We start from the raw sequence: 7,462 nt of genomic DNA on the forward strand, positions 1-7,462 counted from the left end.
AGCAGAAAAGGAGTTCAGAGACAGAATTCACCCTGGAATAGGCGCGGCGAAAGAATCGCGCCCTTTGGAAGAGCGCAGCGATTCTTTGCGTCTGTTCCAAGGGTGAGTTCTGGCGTGGCGAGCTAAATCGCAAACCGTTAATGTTAATTGGTAATTTTATGGATTGATTAAAATTATTTACTCGGATGAAAGTGATTTAATGAATTATTTACATATGATTGAAGTCATAAAAGCAGTAAACATGGATGAGACAGAAATTAGACGGATTAATTATGTGAAGGGTCGATGTTAATGAACAATTAATTAGTGACATCGGTGAATGAAACAACCTAAACAATTAATTAGACCAAACATGATGAATTACGACGAATATGGACACAAATATATCAATGACGAATCCCAGAAACTCAATATGAACAAATTGAACTTCTAAAATCCGGGTTTGAATATTAATGACGAAAACCCGTAAATATTGATTATTTAGGATCTAAGTCGGAACAATGATGAATTAAACATATTAATGATGATGAATAATATACATATGAATTATTAATGATGATGTGAACGCAATTAACAAAAACAATTGAAAGCAAATAAAAACGAGAGACGGATTACGAGAGGACGAAGAAGAAAAAAAAGAAGCGAGAACTGCGGCCCCTCACGGAGAGGCGCGGCGTGTTGCTGCGCTCCTTCAAGAGGCGCGGCGATTGCTTTGCGTCTTTTCTCGACGTCCGTCTCTGGAAATCCGTAAAAAAGGTTTTAAAGACGGTTTTAGAAATCGGTTTTAATGGTGTATTCGACATAAATCTTACAATTGTTATACGAAAAATAAATACAATAAATAAAAGGATTATACACCCTCAGACTTACATGTTGACGGAACGAGAAGAACTAAGAAGATCGATTAGTGATGCTCGACGCGAATGCAAGGAAAGAGTGCCCTCGAAAGAGGAAAACGATTAAACAAATTGATTAATTAGATTGATTGAGTGTAGTGGTCAAATTGGTCGGTCATGCAACGGAGAGGCCGGTACCGGAAGATCCGAGCTTACGTGGTCGGAAGTCCAAGCACGTAGGCGCCAATTAGTAAGAACGAAGTCTAGAATGCAAAAGGAGAAGAGAAGGGCGGACACTCGCGTGAGAAATATGAGGAACGAAAGCTCCTATTTATACTAATCACGTGAAGGAATAGGGTTTCGGAGACTCTTTGGAAGTGAATCTCGGAAAGATATAAAAAAGATACGTAAATCATGCAAAGAAGGGCCTGGGAAGAGGCGCAGCGAGCCCATGCGTCTCTTGGAAGAGGCGCAAAGACACTGCTTGCGTCTATTCCCGGAGGTTTCCTCTGTTTAAGAAAGATTTCCGTGTTTAAGTTATGGTAGGACGGAATTAATTCGATTATCTCTAATATCTTATGTAAATATTACGGGATATTATTTGCCAAAAGATAAAATTTGAGAAATATGGAATAGAAATATCCGGAACATTCCGAACATTCGACTCGGGATTTAACAGTTATCAGAAAATGGAGACGGTTTTTTGACCCGGACTCCGAATGTACTCTAATTACTGCCAAAACGACCGTATCGGGACGTAGATGACAACTGAGAGGTTGACATTAATATTTGAGCAATCACTTGACGATAATCTTACGAACTGTCACTAATCGTTCCGCGAACCAAACATGCGGCCCAATCATCACCGGGTGGTTTGCGAGAGGTGCAGAAACGAGGTGTCTACAGAGCCCCCACTTTGACTGAGGCTTGGACAAGGCGAAAGTCAAAGTATAGCCATCAGGTCAATCGAAGATTACAACCTGATGACTATGGCGACGCGAGGCGGTTCAAGGGGTCTGAACCAAGGACCTATCGTCGGGAACATTTTAGAGTCTGTCGACTATCGGGGAGGGTCGTTTAAAGTCCATTAGACTACGTAAGGAGGCTCGCCAGCCATAAGAAGAGACCATACCTGAGACTTCTTCCTGAGATGCTTTCGGAGGTGCATAGGAGCTGAGGATAAGACCTAAAAGTTATATAAGGATTGGTGCTAGGGTGTGGGACCCTAAAGGAAAGCATTGACGGGAAGGAGGCCAAATATAAGTTTCGACCTAAGGGTAACTAAGCTTTGGGTATAGGAACCTCTGGAGAGCGACACCCTGTCGAACTCCGCGGGGAAACACAAAACATTGAAAGCAGCAGGACGTTGGTAGAAACTGCTGGGGGGAATCCGCTTGCGTTGGTCTCAAACGAACTCAGGCAAGAAAACTTGAGGTTGAGGTTGAATTTGCTTGCGTTGGTCTCAAGCGAACTCTTGTTGGGGAACATACCGACGACTAGGAACATCTTGATCGTCGGGGCAGAAGTCTTGCGTGAGCAGTACTGCAAAATACTACTGCGCTGGGCAAAACACATTAAGCAATACTGCAAAATACTGCTGCGAGGGATAAAACGGATTTGGACAATACTGCAAAATACTGTCGCGCTGGATAAAATGCGGGCCGGAACGAAAGAAAATCGTCGAAACGGACCAAAATGATGAAATGTCATCGAGGAAGAGGCGCACCAAAGATGGGCCCACAAATAACGAACTCATAACGAATTTTTGAAAATCCGTATGGAGGGAACAAAAAGGAAGAGGCGCAGCAAGAGCTGCGTCTCTTGGAAGAGGCGCAGCGCCTGCTGCGTCTTTTCCCCAATTTGGCAATTCTTGCGTAAAAACGCGAAATCAGAAGGGTTTTATTTCATTATTTTCGAAACACAAATCCTTCAATTTTCTCTCTCAAATCTTCACCATTTCCGTCAAGGTTGGATTCAAAAGCTTGCTTAAAATATGACTAATCGAGGTATGTGCTTTAATCTCGCATTAATCTTCCATACTTGTCGAATTTTGAGCCGCAATTTCTAGGGTTTTCGACCCATTTAATCGAAAATTTGGGGCTTTTCCCCCAAATGGATTTGTCTCGCCAAATTGATGCTAGAAATGGATAGTAGGCAATGTTAGGAACATAACCATGTATTTGCTTTGAATTTTCATCGAGTTTTGAGCCCTTGAGCGAATTTTGAGACGGTTTCGCAGCTAGATCGTAAATTGCTTCGAAAATGGCCTTAGGATTGCCCATTTGTGATGAAATTTGATATTTGGGACCCTTGGATGATGGGTAAACTTCCTGTCATCTCGGAATTTTGGTTGGTGACAACTTTTGCAGGGCACCTTTCTAGGGCATAACCGCCATTATAGCGAAATGCTGCCGAACTTTCGACTTGAACCCGGAACTAGGCTTTGACTTTGACTTGACTTGACCCAATTTGTCACATGAGTGATTGAATTGGTGAGAATATGGCCAAGGATGGCCAGAAAGGATAGCTTCCAGGGCTCCGGAGGCTCGAGAATTTCTTAACAAAGGCTCGCCGTCACGTGACGCGGCCTGTATTTGCTTTAATGTTGCAGGTGACGATGCTTCCACTTCCGGGAGGACTCCCATGGAGGTAGACGCCAGTGCGGTTGAGGAGGCTTTGGAGCAGGCTTTCGACGCTGCGGTGATGGCTGCTGCAGACGAGATTCCCGAGGAGGAGGCTGCTGACGAGGAGGAGATTCCGAGACGGGCCCACCTCGGACGAGGGGGTCGTCAGCTGAGAGGAGCTCCCGCGTGGGCTGAGACCTGGGAGAGTAGGCACCTTGTGTGGGCTGCAGAGGGTCACTTGTCCTACAGGACGGTGAAGAGCTTGGTAAATAGGAATTCCCTAACTCATTGCCTATCCCTTTCTATTTTTGTTCAAATTTCCTTTCGAACTTACTTCAAAACTAAAGATAGCTTTATTTCGAATCCTAATAGGAGGCCGGGAACATCCGGTCGTTCTCGGGGTACACGACGGCGATGGAGCACTATGAGCGGCTGTCGGAGGAGGAGAGAGCCATGATCGAGCGTGGAGCGTTCGGTCCTCTGGTTCAGGTCTGGAGGGATATCGTGAAGAGGAAGTTGCGGGCCAACCTTAGCCTGGTCCGCGCTTTCTTGGATCGATTTTGGGATACGACTTCCACGTTTCACCTGCCTTTTGGTGAGGTGGGAGTCACCTTGGAGGACTACGGCATGATTTACGTGCGGTGTGGGGACGAGGAGATGGTGTGGCGGAGACCGGCATGAGGGCGGATTCGGCCGAGGCGAGGTGGTTGATCGGTGGAACCCATCGCCGAAGGCTGTTCGGTGCCTGGCTTGTACCCGTACCTATGTTCGAGATTACTTCGCGGGGAAGACCCCGGCATCGGTGGTGATCGATGGGAGGAGACGCTCCTCCTCCTTGTACAAATGAGCGGAGGGCTCGTCTGTGGCTTTGGTGGTTCTTGTCTTCGATTTACCTCGGAGACAAGGGTGAGAGGCTGTCGACGAAGCTTCTCCCCTTTCTTGCTGACCTGAGCTCCCTAGGGCGTTGGGACTGGGTCGCTGCTGGTTTTGCGGTCCTCATTCGCTTTATGAGGGCCATGGTTCGTCCGGAGTTGATGGAGAAGGGGACTTCTCCTGGTGCCGTCGGACCTGGGCTACTGTTGGAGGTATGAACCTTCCTTTGGACCAAAGTAAATTCCTTTCTTTTATCAAAGATCGAAAGATCGCCATTGACTATCTTGTTTTACAGGCGTGGGTGTACTCTTACTTCCCGGGCCTTGCGCCCAAGAGGACGGAGCCGCTGGAGAGGGCCTATCCCGTGGTGAGGGATTGGGTCATGTGCCGGACGAAGAGCAAGCGTTCTTCTCACAATGTCTACCGGCGGGATGTGAACGCTCTTCAGCTGAGCAGCGTGAGTATCCTATTTGTATGCACTTATACTTCTTTTCCTTCATCTGATCATAGGAATGATCTCTGCCTTTATATTGTCGCAGTGGGTGCCCAGACCTTGGGCGGAGTACGCCGAGGCGCCTCCTTTTGTTGCTGAGGTCCTTCGACCTAGGAGCCCGAGTCGGCTGTTGTTGGGACGTCGATGGGTCTGTGTGGTACTTAGGCGGCGTTTGGCTCGTCAGTGCTCTCGGGCGCGTTGACGGTTCCCATTGACCCTCCGAGGACGATGTTTAGGGAGCCTTCGAGGCCGAGAGGGAGGCGACTTGGCGGTGCCGGTGGCGACGACCTTCTTCTGCCTGGTGAGGACTACTCGGCGTTCCTTTACGGGAGGTTGGCGTACTGGCCAGTAGTGGTGAGTATCCTTTTATTCTCTTTGATTGACTTCGGGAATTACACTGAAAGATCATCGATTAATGAAAGCTTATTTGTCCTTGCAGGAGGTTGAGGCGGCGGGCATCGAGCCCCCAGTGTATTCCGAGACTCTCGAGTACACCGACGCGACCGGGAGGACGACGATCTCCGAGCTGCGTGATTTTGACGTGGCTGTGACGGATGCTGGCTTAGATGACTGGCAGCATCTGATTCGGAGGGTGAGTTTTTTTTTTACTTTGCATAGTTTTCGTGTAAGAACACGTTTGATTGGACTCGTTCAGCTTACTGAGAACTCTTTTGAAATGCAGGTCGCGCCATCTCGGTTTGTGGCACTATGGAGGGTGGCCAACCGGCTACGAGCTACGGCCATCGAGGCACTCGTCGGCGGTCGAGGTCGTCAGGTATGAACCTCATTTGTTTTTCCTTGATCTTTGGTTTTTCAGTTTTGTTTGAATTGATTGACATGAGCCAATTTCTTGTTGTCCACAGGCCGATCGTGAGCTGGAGCGAGAGCTGACCCAGTCTCGAGAGGAGACGGCTCGTTTGTCGAGAGAGCTCGAGTTTCGGGACGCCGAGATTGCCGCTCTTATGGCGAGGGTTGCCGAGTTGGAGGGTGCCCAGCAGTAGTCTGCGTGGTTTTGTAGACTTGATTTTGAACTTTTTGGATTTGTTTGGGGCGTAAGCCCCCAGCTTATTTAGACTTGGATTTGTTTTGGGGCGAAGCCCCCAGCTGCACATTTGGACTTGTTTGGGGCGAAGCCCCCAGTTTGCTTGTACATTTGCTTTATTGTTGTATATACGATGGCCTGAGTGCCCTTTTGCTGCTGGGTTGTGTTATTTGTACCTGCAGGTTAGCTTTTGAACAGGTTTGGTAGACAACGGTTTGCACCGTCATGCTGCCGAAATTTACATAGAAAAAACACATACATTTACATTTTTATATACACATAAGGCCTTTAATTAGTGCAAAATGAGACTCGAAAGGACGTGAAAATGCAAAAATTTTGTCGGAAATGACCGGACGGTAGGGAGGGTTACCCCCGAAAAAAAAAAGAAAAAGAGAAATCTATAAGTTAGAAAAACGAAGAAAATAGAAATTAAGAAAATGAAATGACTAAGTAAAAGTTAAAATAAAAAGAATTAAAATGAAAACTAAATATAAAAGTGTGAGAAAAAATGGCGGAAAATGCCGATGTCGCCTCGAAATGCGCGTTCGCGGATCAAGGAAACCTGAAGCATGGTAAATTTCTCGGATTTACCAAAATAAAATCCCGTAGGAATAGGAAATTATTCGTTTTATAGAATTAGGAAAGATCCAAACGCGGAAATCACAGAAGTGATCTTTGGGAAGAGGCGCGACATGAGTGCGTCCCTTTGAAGAGGCGCAAAGCGAGCGCCGCGCCTGTTCCCAAGCAGGTCGGTTCTGACAGATTTTTGGAAACAGCAATTAGTATAAATAGAAGCGTCGACGAAGCTTTAAATCATATAATTCTTCCGTCTCTTCTTCGTCGATTCACACATAAAACTCCCAATAAATTTTCAAAAGAAAATTATCATCATGAATACCTTAGAGATTCGTTTGAAGGAATGGACTAACGAGTTTTCGAACATTGAGAAACATGACATGGGTGCTTACAACCTTGGGTCTTTGTTGAGTTTGAAACTCATTAAGGTAGTAAAACCGTTCTTGGATGCTTGCCTTGACTATTGGGACCCAAATTATCATGTTTTCGCGTTCCCGGGAGGCGATATTTGCCCGTTTCCTGAAGAAATTGCTGCTATTGGCGGGTGGGACCCTGAACATTTACCTGCCATCCCTTCTACTGCTCAAGGGTATAAGAGCAAGTTTAGAGATTTGCTTGGACTTACTAGACTTGAGGTGGATCGCTTAATTACCCCGAAAGGCGTGAGAATGTTGGACTTTGTAGACCGATTCATTAACAGGGCCGACCCTACTGTTTCCCATGTTGCCGGAGGAGGGCATTTGGCTTTTGTTTGCTGCACGTGTATGTCTTCCAGGGACATGTTGATGAAGATTTGAGAGGTGATCCCCGTCTATTGGGTCTTATTGAGCAAATGGAGTCCGCGCGAGAGCCCGACTTGTCATGCTTAGGGGAGATCATCTTGGGTTTGGATAATAGGAAATCCAACCGCGATCTTCCATTTTTGGGGAGTCCCGTTATCCTACAGGTAAAAGACACCCTTCTTTTTTTTTTTTTTTTTTTTTTTTTTTTTTTTTTTTTTTTTTTTTTTTTTTTTTTT

Source organism: Silene latifolia, chromosome 2 (assembly GCF_048544455.1).
Source record: "Silene latifolia isolate original U9 population chromosome 2, ASM4854445v1, whole genome shotgun sequence".
NCBI lineage: Eukaryota > Viridiplantae > Streptophyta > Magnoliopsida > Caryophyllales > Caryophyllaceae > Silene > Silene latifolia.